This window comes from Anabrus simplex, chromosome 1 (genome assembly GCF_040414725.1).
Source record: "Anabrus simplex isolate iqAnaSimp1 chromosome 1, ASM4041472v1, whole genome shotgun sequence".
NCBI lineage: Eukaryota > Metazoa > Arthropoda > Insecta > Orthoptera > Tettigoniidae > Anabrus > Anabrus simplex.
The window spans coordinates 1328122357-1328135596 of record NC_090265.1 but is presented as its reverse complement, the minus strand read 5'-3'; the positions used below and the strand labels follow the sequence as shown (position 1 = coordinate 1328135596).

Sequence of the window (13240 nt, the reverse complement as noted above, 5' to 3'; positions counted from 1 at the left end):
GAAGAATTTCGGTAATATCTGATGGTACAGAGGCTAAACTGCGCACAAACGGGTTGTCGTCTCGAGAGAACCCATGTGCTGCAAGTTCATGGAGTAGAGGTGGGGTATTCGCATCGTATACCTGCTAGCAATGGAACTAAATGTATCGGCCCCTATCGGAGCTAGAGACTATAATGTTAAGTTGATCTGGAGAGTTTCAGTGATACTGAAGAAGGAAAACGGAAATTTTACCAACATATCGTCTGACGGTGACCATATTACTTAATAATAGTATTGGTTTTGTGTCCCACTGACTACTTCTTCGCCGTTTTTATAGACGCTGAGTTACTGGAATTTTGTCCCGCAGAATCCTTCCGGTAAATCTTCTGACACGAGGCCGGCATACTTGAGCACTTTCGATTACCACAAGACTGAGCCGAGATCGAACCCACTAACCCAAGCCGAAGAGGTCAGTTATGCTACCGTCTGAGTCACTTAACCAGGTGACACAATACTCAATCACAAGTATGGTTAAATAGTATACAGTTGATTGTCGTTCTGCTTCTTACCATTTTAAATTTGATGAGCAGTGTGACAATAACTTCGTTCTGTCCCACACGAGTTTGAAATTCGATTTTAAGAGAACTTATGCTCATTAATACCTTCTATTTATGTTGGTTTCTGCATATAACGAGGCCGTTGGCCTCGGCATATAAATACTTATGTCAGATGACAGTCCTCTCTGAAAGACGATTTTGTAATATTTATGAACAACCTTAAAGTTATATAGCTCTTCTCCGAATGAATATCGATGAACGTTGTGCACAGTAATTAATGGGAAAATACCACAATTAAATGAATCAGAATATGTGGCAAGTAATACATTAACAGACGCATTATTATTACATTTGGTTTGTGTGAACACAGACCAGATTTGCTTAATGCCATTGTTTCCCAGTTTAAAAGAGGAGTGTGTTCGAATACCAAAATCAGTCTTTCTCGGAATGATTTTCTGGAGTATCTCACTTTAGGTTTAGGAAAATAGTGGCATGACATATTTCTGACAATCAAAATCACTTCCCTCCCCATTCCTTATTTACCGATTCTTATCTCCTATCCTAATGATCAGCTTTTGAAACCAAGGGTCCCTAAATTCAAATTATTACAGACTCCTTTTCTTTATATGTCTTCATTAGCCAACCCACACTTAACAGGTTTATAAGCGTCCTACCTTTATCTTCATTCACACAGTGATAGTTGAAGTTTCCTGTGTTCCAAGGAGCTTCAGACCCTGTTCAATCACAACCTATAAGCCCAAGAAACTTCAACATTCATCGTGCCACCGGCCGTGAAACTCCAACTGTTCCCTCCCAATCATCGACGGTGTGGAAATCATCAATTTCATTCCTCATTGATTGTTGAAGATGTTCGCTGTTTCTCTCCCATCAAGAAAACAACAAGAATGTCCAGACTCCACCGGGACTGAAGCAGCATTCTTATTTATTTATTTATTTATTTATTTATTTATTTATTTATTTATTTATTTATTTATTTATTTATTTATTTATTTATTTATTTATTTATTTATTTATTTATTTATTTATTTATTTATTTATTTATTTATTTATTTTAACATTGAGGCCTTTGGTTCATAAAGTCTCGCGTTCCATTCCGCGCCCAGTCACGGATAGAGTGATTAATTTCTCTGGCTCGGGGAGTGGGTATTTGTGTTCGTCTTAAAACTCCTCCTCATTTTCACCCAGCACACTACAATACTGACCACCAGAGAAACACACAATAATGAATATATCCCTCCACGTAGGTTTGGCGTTAGGAAGGACATTCAGTCGTAAAACTGGAACATGACATGCAATGCAGGCACCGCACTCACAACCCCAACAGGGAGGATAAAAGCGGCAGATGAAGGAGGAGAATGCTCTTTTATCTATATTTAATTTCATATTATATCTTTCTGGAGGTAGAGATCGGATCCCTCCCCGAGTCCGAGGAAAAGCCGACCCTGGAGGGTAAACAGATCAAGACAGCAAGAAAGAATATTTCATTCTACGTCATTTTATTTTACTTTATTTTTGATAGTCGGGTCAATGTCCATTTCCTGTTCAACGAGGAGCTTACTACACCTATGCGAAGCAAATTATGCAATACAGTGTATTTGTACAATAAACAGTATAACAATTAATCTTCCTCTAAAACACAGCTAAGGATAACATGATGGCAAGCATAATTGGCGGTCATACAACTTTTAGTGAAAAATGGAAGGGTATGTAAAGGTACTGTAAGGCAGAAACCGGTTCCAAGAAGGACATTCCAAGAATCATTAATGAACAAGTGGAGTGTGTATGCGAGGATGTACAAAAGACGGAAGTAGTCAGTCAGCAGTATGTTAAGATTGTTGGTTACAAGGATAATGTCCAGATAGAGGAGGTGACTAAAACTAAGGAAGTATTAACATTTACCTATGATAACAATGACATTTACAGTAAGGTACTAAAGTTGAAAACTAGAAAAGCAGCTGGAATTGACAAGGTTTCGGGGAATAAACTACAGACAATGGGCTGGGATAGACTACCACATCTGTAGTACTTATTTGATTATTGTTTGCATGAAGGAGCTATACCACATGAATGGAGAGCTGCAATAGAAGCCCCTGTGTATAAAGGAAAGGGTGATAGACATAAAGCTGAAAATTACAGGCAAGTCAGTTTGACATACATTGCATGTAAACTTTGAGAACACATTCTTTCTTATTATATTAGACATGTTTGCGAAATTAATGACTAGTTTAGGAAAGGTTATTCCACTGAAGCTCAACTTGTAGGATTCCAGCAAGATATAGCAGACATCCTGGAATCAGGAAATCAAATAGACTGTATCGCGACTGACCTATATAAGGCATTTGATAGGGTAGATCATGGGAGACTACTAGCAAAAATGAGTTCAAATAGCCTAGACAAAAGAGTGACTTAATGGGTTGCTATATTTCTAGAAAATAGAACTCAGAGAATTAGAGTAGGCGAATCTTTATCTGACCCTGTAATAATTGAGAGGAGAATTCCTCAAGGCATTAATACTGGACCTTTGCGATTTCTTATATATATCAGTAATATGAGTAAAGGAGTTGAATCAGAGATAAGGCTTTTTGCAGATGATGTTATTCTGTACAGAGTAATAAATAAATTACAAGATTGTGGGCAACTGCAAAATGACCTCGATAATGTTGTGAGATCGACAGAAGAAATTGGTATGACGATAAACGGGGTTAAAAGTCAGGTTGTGAGTTTCACAAATAGAAAAAGTCCTCTCAGTTTTAATTACTGCGTTTATGAGGTGAAAGTTCCTTTTGGGGATCATTGTAAGTACCTAGGTGTTAATAAAAGGAAAGATCTTCATTGGGGTAATCACATAAATATGATTGTGCATAAAGGGTACAGGCCTCTGCACATGGTTATGAGGGTATTTAGGGGTTGTAGTAAGAATGTAAAAGAGAAGGTATAAGTCTCTGATAAGACCCCCAAGAAGAGTATGGTTCCAGTGTATGGGACCCCCAGCAGGATTTCTTGATTCTAGAATTGGAAAAAAAACCAAAGAAAAGCAGCTCGATTTGTTCTGGGTGATTTCCGACAAAAGAGTAGCGTTACAAAAATCTTGCACAGTTTGGGCTGGGAAGACTTGGGAGAAAGTAGACGAGCTGATCGACTAAGTGTTATGTTCCGAGCTGTCAGTGGAGAGATGGCGTGGAATGATATCAGTAGACGAATAAGTTTGAGTGGTGTCTTGAAAAGTAGGAAATATCACAATATAAAGATAAAATTGGAATTCAAGAGGACAAATAGGGGCAAATATTCGTTTATAGGAAGGGGAGTTAGCGATTGGAATAACTTACCAAGGGAGATGTTCAATAAATTTCCAATTTCTTTGCAATCATTTAAGGAAACGCTGGGAAAACAACAGATAGGGAATCTGCCACCCGGGTGACTGCTCTAAATGCAGATTAGTATTGATTGATTGATTGATTGATTGATTGATTGATTGATTGATTGATTATTATAGGGAGTAATCTGCGTGAACCATGTTTTAAATGACAGGAGTTCTCAAACCAAACCAGAAAAGTCCACAGTCCAAACTTAAATCTTTTGAAATTGCGGACTTAAGGGAATCAAGCTGAAGATTATGAGCAGTGTGTATCTTTCAGCGTTAGCTGATAGTGTTAACATATATTTCTCACGTTACTGTAAGCAGTGGTGAGTATTCATGCTATAAATATCGTATTATACCTAACTGTATACATGTTTCAATTATTTCGCTGTTCTTTGATTATTTATTCTTAATTATTATTTACGTGCTGTCAAATACAATATTAGGTATATAATTTGCACACGTTTAAACATATTGATTTTAATATCCGTTGATATGTGTTTTATGTTTTATCTTATGTGTAAATTAGCTATGCTCCATTTCGTTGTAATGATGCACTTATTTAGGAATGCCGTCTTTATCATTTGTAAACATAGCATTGCGTTATTATTGTTAGATGTAAGAGAAGGCCAACTGGCCTTAATCTTTGCAAAATAAATATAACATCAATGAAAGCAAACATGTGATATGATACCGGGCGAGTTGGTCGTGCGGTTAGGAACGCGCAGGTGTGAGTTCGCATCCGGGAGATAGTGGGTTCGAACCCCACTGTCGGCAGCCCTGAAGATGGTTTTCCATGGTTTCCCATTTTCACATCAGGCAAATGCTGGGGCTGTATCTTAATTAAGGCCACAGCCGCTTCCTTCCCATTCCTAGGCCTCTCCTGCCCCATCGTCGCCATAACAATCTGTGTCGGTGCGACGTAAAGCACATAGCAAAAAAAAAGTGATACATACAAAATTCACATAAACTCATGCCTGCGGGTAGATTCGAACCAGCAGACAAAAAATAGCAATTTCAGATATCCTTATCACTTGAGCTACGCCTGTCAGAAGCGGTTGAAAAATCCTCTCATTTACTGTATATGTACCCTAACCTAGTTTCACAAGTTCAATCCAAGGCATAACAAGTTAAGACCGTAATAATTCCCTTAAGAATCGGAACTTGGAGGAAGAAATGTGTGCGAAGAGCCACAGAACAAATGTCATAACTCGAGTGGGTGATGCCGTCTCATAGTGGTAATTATCAATCATTTGCATTGATAAACCGTCAGTTAACAAAAAAGTACAATTACAGTATCTATTGCAAAGAGTATTTATCTTCATTCCCTTCACTGGAAACTAATGAGACACAATGAAAGCACTCCTGTGTGCACATTGAAGGCGCCTCATTGTTCAAACTACAAGCAGCAGTCTGTCCAATCCCTTGCAAGTGCAAACATCGATAGCAAAAGAAACCCTGTCATTATAGTTTCAACCAATCATCCCCATTACTTCACCACCCATCTTCCCAGGTCGCTAATTCGCATTGAAATACATACGTCTTTGAGAGGTTTGCAAAATTACATTTTCATATTTTGAAACGCAGAAATTTTAAGGAAATTGGTTTCATTATGAATTGTATAAATATCATCAAAATATATCCTTATCTAAGACACAGTATTGGAAAGGAACGATATGTTTCTGAAGTCTATCGAGCGAACTGTCTACGAGCTTTGGGTCACGTAGGTGTCAGCTTGCATTCGGGAGATAGTGGGCTTGAATATCACTGTCGGCAGCCATGACCATGGTTTTCTGTGGTTTCCTGTTTTCACACCAGGAAAATGCTGGGCTGTACATTAATTAAAGCTACGCTCAGTCCCTTCCAAATCCTAGCCCTTTCCTATCACATAGTAAAACAAATAGCAAAGAGAAAGTAGGACTATCTAAAGTCTGTTTGCATAATCAACTACGGATATAAGTGTCTGAAACCTTTTATCACTTCAACATTAAATGGAGTTCGCAGAGAAATGGAAGCATTCTTAATGAGACGTTTGGCCCTACATTATAACAAACAGCATATGGAGCACACTCATCGACAGAAATATTGAATCATGAACGTGAGATAAAACTAATTAATAAAATAACAAAAATAATCAATTATGCGTAAATTATCTAAAACATGAATTTGTACCTGAAATATATTTTTACAGCTTCATTTCTTTACTGTTTACTGTTACTTTCTTTCTTGCTTAATCTGCTTACCCTCCAGGGCTGGCTTTTCCCTCGGACTCAGCGAGGGATCCCACCTCTACCGCCTCATGGGCAGTGTCCTGGCGCGTGAGACATTGGGTCTGGGTATACAACTGGGGAGGATGACCAGTGCCTCGCCCAGGCGGCCTCACCTGCTATGCTAAACAGGGGCCTTGGTGGGAGATGGGATGATTGGAAGGGACAAACAAGGAAGAGGGAAGGAAGCGGCCGTGGTCTTAAGTTAGGTACCATCGCGGCATTTGCCTGGAGGAGAACTGGAAAACTACGGAAAACCAGTTCAGGATGGCTGAGGAGGGAATCAAACCATTTTATAACAATAATACCTATATTTATTGTATAGTACCGGTAACACTTCCTCAATTTAGAGATTCCCTGAAAGACAAAGTATACTTACTACCAAGTAATATTGCGTAATGGAGAAAATAAGTACAAATCTACTGAAAATTATAGAAAATCACCGAAGATGGTTTCTTAAAATTGATGAGTTCAAGGCAGAAAGTGCAATATAATCAAATATTTTCGCAGGAGGCCCGGGTTCGATTCCCGGCTCTGCCACGAAATTTGAAAAGTGGTACGTGGGCTGGAACGGGGTCCACTCAGCCTCGTGAGGTCAACTGAGTCGAGGCGGGTTCGATTCCCGCCTCAGCCATCGTGGAAGTGGTTTTGCGTGATTTCCCACTTCTCCTCCAGGCAAATGCCGCGATGGTACCTAACTTAAGGCCACGGCCGCTTCCTTCCCTCTTCCTTGTCTATCCCTTTCAATCTTCCTATCCCCTTGCAAGGTCCCTGTTCAGCATAGCAGGTGAGGCCGCTGGGCGAGGTACTGGTCATCCTCCCCAGTTGTATCCCCCGGCCCAGAGTCTGAAGCTCCAGGACACTGCCCTTGAGGCGGTAGAGGTGGGATCCTTCGCTGAGTCCGAGGGAAAAACCGACGCTGGGGGATAAACAGATTAAGAAAGAAAGAAAGAACGTCTTGCATTCCTGTACAAGCCGTTAATGGAAAAGCACAAAAACAAATTCCCCAGTTATCACAGATACAGTCATAGTTAGTAGGCCTATTCCGGCAAGTTAGTGCGATAGAAATACGGCACATAAATTACATATATTTAAAGACAATACATTAACGAATAACAAAATCAGTAATATAAAACTCCAAAATCACTTATCCTCAGATCTTGTAGAAAATTTATGTGAATCCTCGTCTACTTACGCTCCGAATACTCAATCTATTAGCAACCTTAAGGAAAACTCTTTTCTTCAATGATCATTATAAAAGTCATGGTAAGTCATCCTTGCTTATCTTGATAAGTAAATTCTACAAGAGCTCCAATGTCATAGTTCACTGCTCCATTCACTTTCCTTGCACGGAACAGAAAATATGGAGTATCAGTGTATTGCCCTAAAATACTTCTGAGAGTAAACCAATACGTACTGTTCTGTTGGTTACACTTAATTTACAACGCAATGCTTGCGTGACCGCGTGGCCTAATGGATAAGGCGTCGGACTTCGGATCCGAAGATTGCAGGTTCGAGTCCTGTCGCGGTCGTCATACATTTTTATATATCTTTCATCAATGTATTGGTCTAGTTGTGTGTGAACATTATCATTTCAAAGTTTATAATTTGCATTGTACTGTCCGTACTTTGAGATTTTGTGATAAATGATTTGTGTAGATCAATGATAGTTGTAGTATATGGCATTATGAACAGACTACTTTCACATTATAACTTTACAGATAACAATTATATTCGCAATTACTATACCAAGTATATAGATCGTTTGATATGATCTTGACTATTCAGCCGTTTCTTCGAACTAAATTTTCTTTTATATTTGTTTCGTGAATATTTTGTCATCAGTTCATCGCATTGTGGTCATCAAGATATCCTCAGTAATCCTTCAGTACATATTTATGACTTTTAGTTATCGATCAAGTTCAATCAAAGCGTCGCAACGCTACGTCTGACGGTCCGGCGAGTGCATCTTAATGGAATCCTCAAATTGACATTTTGTTTCCTGTTCCGAGTCCAGAATGATACTAGAATACTATCCAGGCATTCTTGTAAATAACTTGCCAATCCTATACAATTTACAAGTTCAGACTAACGTCATTAGAGTGATAGAAATTGTATTTTCCCATTGGAAATCCTGATGTAGAATCTTCGGTAAGCTCCAAGAAAGACAGTTTCGGTCAGGGCTGTAGAAAATATCATTTTTCGCGTAGTCCGGTAGGGACTTTTTAAAATAGTAAGCTGGAACGGAAAACACACACTTTAAAAATTTTGCTGCATAAGATCACTCCATTGTCACCTCTCGTATATTGTGTGTATTTTATTTATTTATTTATTTATTTATTTATTTATTTATTTATTTATTTATTTATTTATTTATTTATTTATTTATTTATTTATTTATTTATTTATTTATTTATTTATTTATTTATGTATAATTAGGTACAGCAACGATGTATTAGATTTTATACTGATTGCATAACAATGAAAATCATTAACAATAAGAAAACAAACAATGTTAGGTAATAAGAAGGAACTTAATAGTAGCAAGTTCCTTAGAAATTAAATAACAAGAAATAAAGAAGGAAAACAGGTGTAAGTTTTCTTTTTTACAGTGTTCTTTGCGTCGCATCGACACATGTACTGTAGGTTTTATGATGACGATGGGTTAGGAAAGAGCTAGGAGTGGGAAGGAATTGACCGTGGCCTGAAATAAGGTACAGCCCTTGCATTTGCCTGGTGTGAAAATAGTAAATCACGGAAACCCCTATTTAAGGCTGCCGACATTGGGCTTCGAACCCATTATCTCCAAAGCATAAGCTCACAGATGCGCGACTCTAACCACACGGCCAGCTCCCTCGGTAACAGGCACAAGCATGACCATAATGTTAGTGATGTTCTGTGCGGTTTCTCAACAGAGAATTGAGAGCTTACTCCTTAAAGAGATGATAGGGAATTTTCATGTAGAGCATTTGCTATTGTTGAAAGTTAGTAGCATTGGAACGTTGTTGGAGTGTTAGGTGCACTTTGGAACAAGATGCAGTGGTCTAGGTTGGATTCTACGAGGATGAACATACAGCAGGGTGTGAGGTAACAAAGATGAGCATTTCAGAGGGCAAGTAACAATTCTGTGAAGAGAACAGAGATCTGTGTACTGCAGATATTTATTCAAGTCCAAGATGTTTTAATTTAAAAGAATTTCCTTAGTACTAAACTGTCTCAGGATAGGGTGACGGATATTCCCAATGTACGCAAAAAATTAGCAGATGTGGTTAATTCTGTTGAAGTTTGTGTACGTATTCTCTTTGATTATTTGTTCTGTTAAACATTTTTGTACACTCTGTAAGATACTTCCGGGATATAGATAACGGCACTTTCAGTTCTTCAGTTCAATGCTCAGACTCTTCCCTCTGTTCTCAACTTTCTCATCGATATGGAGAGACTAGATGCCTGACAGGAACAGGTTGTGACTTCTTACACTGTACGTACACTTCGTACGGTTCTGGATCGCTAACCACCAAGAAATGCACAGTATATTAAAATGATGATTAAAATGATGTTTCCTCTGTTACGCAGTATCAAATGAAACACACATTCTAACGTTAGCATTATTCGCCATGCCTTCAATACAAAGAGGTCTCAATGTAACTACACAAGAAAATCGGAAATGCCCGACAGCTTTTGCAGTCCGAATTTTAAGATGCTGTAATTTTGGATATAACAGAATTGCGTTGAAAGGCGCAATCAATTTTTGTCTTCTACCGCCATCTGATAAAGCTTTAACACGCATATTGTGTGTGTTTTTTTTTTTTTTTTCCTAGAATGTTAGTATTGATTACAACAGCGGCGAACAGGACTGTGTACAGGCGCAGATACCGCCTTGTATTATAGGCAGCCCGCACCATACTTCTGTGCGCTGTATTGCCTGTCTCATGTACACCACGGCGCTACATCAGCACAAATCACTGGATTTCTAATTATTTTTACTTCATTTTTTATATAAATATGTCCTATGGGTGGGGGTCATCCAAAATTGTGTGTAACGTGACGCAATAAAATGTGCAGGCAGTGATGTAAGGTATGGATGGATGGTCAGTGTTACTAGCAACCGTGCAGGCTGCCTTATGGCTGGTTACCGTTGATGGATGGCCATGGCCGGGAGACATATCTATGATCATTATTGATTTTCGCAAAGAGGAGAGTGGTTTACTTTTTGCTACTGGTTTACCTTCGGTGACGGAAGGATGAGAAAGTGCTAGAATTAGGAAGGTAGTGGCCGTGGCCTTAATTAAGGTACAGCCCCAACATTTGCCTGGTGTGAAAATGGGAAACAACGGAAAAACATCTTCAGGCCTGCCGACGCTGCGATTCGAACCCACCATCACCACGACCCTAACAGCACGGCCAAATCTCTCGGCTTCTAACTTGTTTCTTTGTAGTAATACTGTTGGTTAAACGTCCTACTAACTATTATATATTTCTTCAATACAGATCGACCGCTCTTGCGGATGACCACATGGATCCAAAAGATAAAACAAATGTTTATTTCCATCGCAACAAAGTTCATAAACCATGACGAGGGACCAACCAGAAGACCTCCAAACTTGAAAATAACATTGCGAACAAGAAAAAAAGAAAACAGTAAAACTGAAAGACAAGAAACAAAAATACAAATGTGTAGTTAAAATGGACAAAGAATCCTTCAGAACCGTAAGGGCTAGATGTTGTAGATCAGTGAGTGTTAATCCCAGCTTCTTGAGGAAAAAAAAGTTCTCTGAAAGAAGATTCTACTGGCTCACTTCCCATGTGTATCCAATTCTATTCTAGCTGTCACGTACGTGAGGAACACGCGGGCAGTAAGCAGCCTTCTTCTCCTCGACCACTAGTGACGCCAGCTGTGCATTCTTCTCAAAGCGTAATGTGGGGTGCAGCAGAAAACATTTCATCTCCTAGCGGGTGATAGCAATAATATCCACATGTTTATATAAATCATCTTGCACGATACACTGGACTTCTTCGTACACTTTCCATTGCGCTTTCCGTAGAAAAGTCGCGATCTATGAACATACTTTGTGATACCAATATAGATGGTCCGTTATTGGACATTATAAATTTTCCAGCCAATTCATTCCTGGTTGCCAGCGTTTCGCCCTCGTGTGCTAGGTTGGGCTCATCAGTTGGTACCTAGCACACCTACCAAGACGCTGGGTAGTGCATTCCCTATGGGAATCAACATCTATATCATCTGATGGGCAAGCAGGCATCAATTTTTGGTAAAGAGACAAAGTCTCTCATAGTGCATTGGCACTGCCGGTTGCTCTAAGTAGCCTACGAAGTGGCCTCCACGGTATGCACTAGCCAGCGTCTTGCTAGGTATGCTAGGTACCAACTGATGAGCATTAAACTCATTAGTAGCCGTACTCTCAGCACATACTCAGACTTGGCACCCTTTCACCTCTCTAGTTGTATTGCAACTAATGACGGACTTAATGATCCAACCTAATATGCCATACAGGGTATTCGGTAACGCCGTAAACAGGGTACATGAGCGAAGAGGGTTAGACAAACTGATAAATTATATACAAAGATAATTCGATATGTCACACCGTTATAATTTTATCAGCTTCGAGGGCGAATTCAAATGGGCTTTGCGAGGCAATGTTTCTAAATCTGTAGGTGGATTAACACCGGCTTTAGCACCAAACACAGACATACCGTGGGTTTCAGCTCGTGTCACCGTAGAGTATTTTCTACGGCGCGATTCTGCCAAATCGGAAGTCCGTGTTGTGCCATATCCTAGCCATCTCTATCTGGTTCGCTTTTCGGACGAACTGATTCCCCTCTGTTACTTATGTGTAGTCATTGGCGTGGTTATTATGGCTGACTTCGACTTCAATTGTACACGCAAACTTTGCCCAAGGAGATCACAGATGTCGCCTTTGTAGTCCTGTGATTTTACGAAGTTTGTTCCCGATCTTGTCTATCTAGCTTCTCCATGGCTCTTCTTCTAAGTCTTTATCTTGGTGAAGGATTATGGTGAGCGACACAATGTTTCTCGACGCTTGTTATCACAAGCGCTATTTCAATCGTTTTAAGACGTGAATGCTATTGGTCTCGGAGATTACCAACGTGCTTTAGTTGCACATATATGAATGGCCTAATTAAAGTAATGTAAATTCTATATTTTTGTGTTTGTTTTTATCACCACGTGGCATTGTGGTCGGCCACTATTTCCTTTTCCTCCATAGGCATTTACTTATTTTGTGGCCCGTCTTTGTTCTTTCTGTTGTTTCCCATGAAACGTTATTTATATCAGCTATTTTTTCTTTATATCACAACTTGGTACTATGATTTGTGTCTTACTATCATTTAGTGCCTGTATTGCGTGAATGACCTTTGTTGCACCTTAGATGTGTGATACATCGACTTAATTCTACGGTTCATGTTGTGGAGGCCTCTATGTTATTACTCACGTACCAAATTGCTATCCGATGTCCCCGCTATGCGGTTGTGTATCGGAAGGGCCAATTCATGGGAGGTTTGTGCTGCTTTAGCATTTGAGTTGTATATGAGATACGTATTGATGATGTGAATTGGGTCTCCAATCTTGTGTGGGTTTGGCTTCGCATAACGCATGAGACGTTATTTATGAACCGTGCTTCTTCATTTTTTCAGTCATTTTGACCATTGTTGTCTGTTATACGTTCCCTGTTCTTTCGACCCCTTTTAACCTATTGCGTGAGTCTTCTAATGTGAGATATGTAGAACTTTATCATATTGCCTAGGGTTGTCGTTTGTTCTTATCTGTGCATTCTCTTGGGCACTTACATTTTTGGGTGTGTGTATGTTCCCTTAGCATCACCTGATTCCGGGTGCCATGCTTGGGCGTGCCTCCCTTTCTTTGATCTTTGGTTCGGCTATATTTATGTTTCCGTCTTTTTTTGGGTTCGTTAGTAACTATTGTTGTGTATGGTTTTTCATTTAATGGTTTTGTGTCGCGATGTGTAAACACTCGTCCTGTTGATATGGAAATCAAATGATTTATTGCTTTGGGCCGAGAT

At 39.4% G+C, this 13240-nt stretch overlaps 1 non-coding gene across 1 annotated transcript; it reads left to right on the top strand.

Moving 5' to 3' along the window:
• Positions 1-7641: 7641 nt before the first annotated feature.
• On the top strand, positions 7642-7714 carry TRNAR-UCG (transfer RNA arginine (anticodon UCG)). Its single transcript has one exon. It is a non-coding gene; the product is annotated as a tRNA-Arg (tRNA).
• The last annotated feature ends 5526 nt before the right edge of the window (positions 7715-13240 follow it).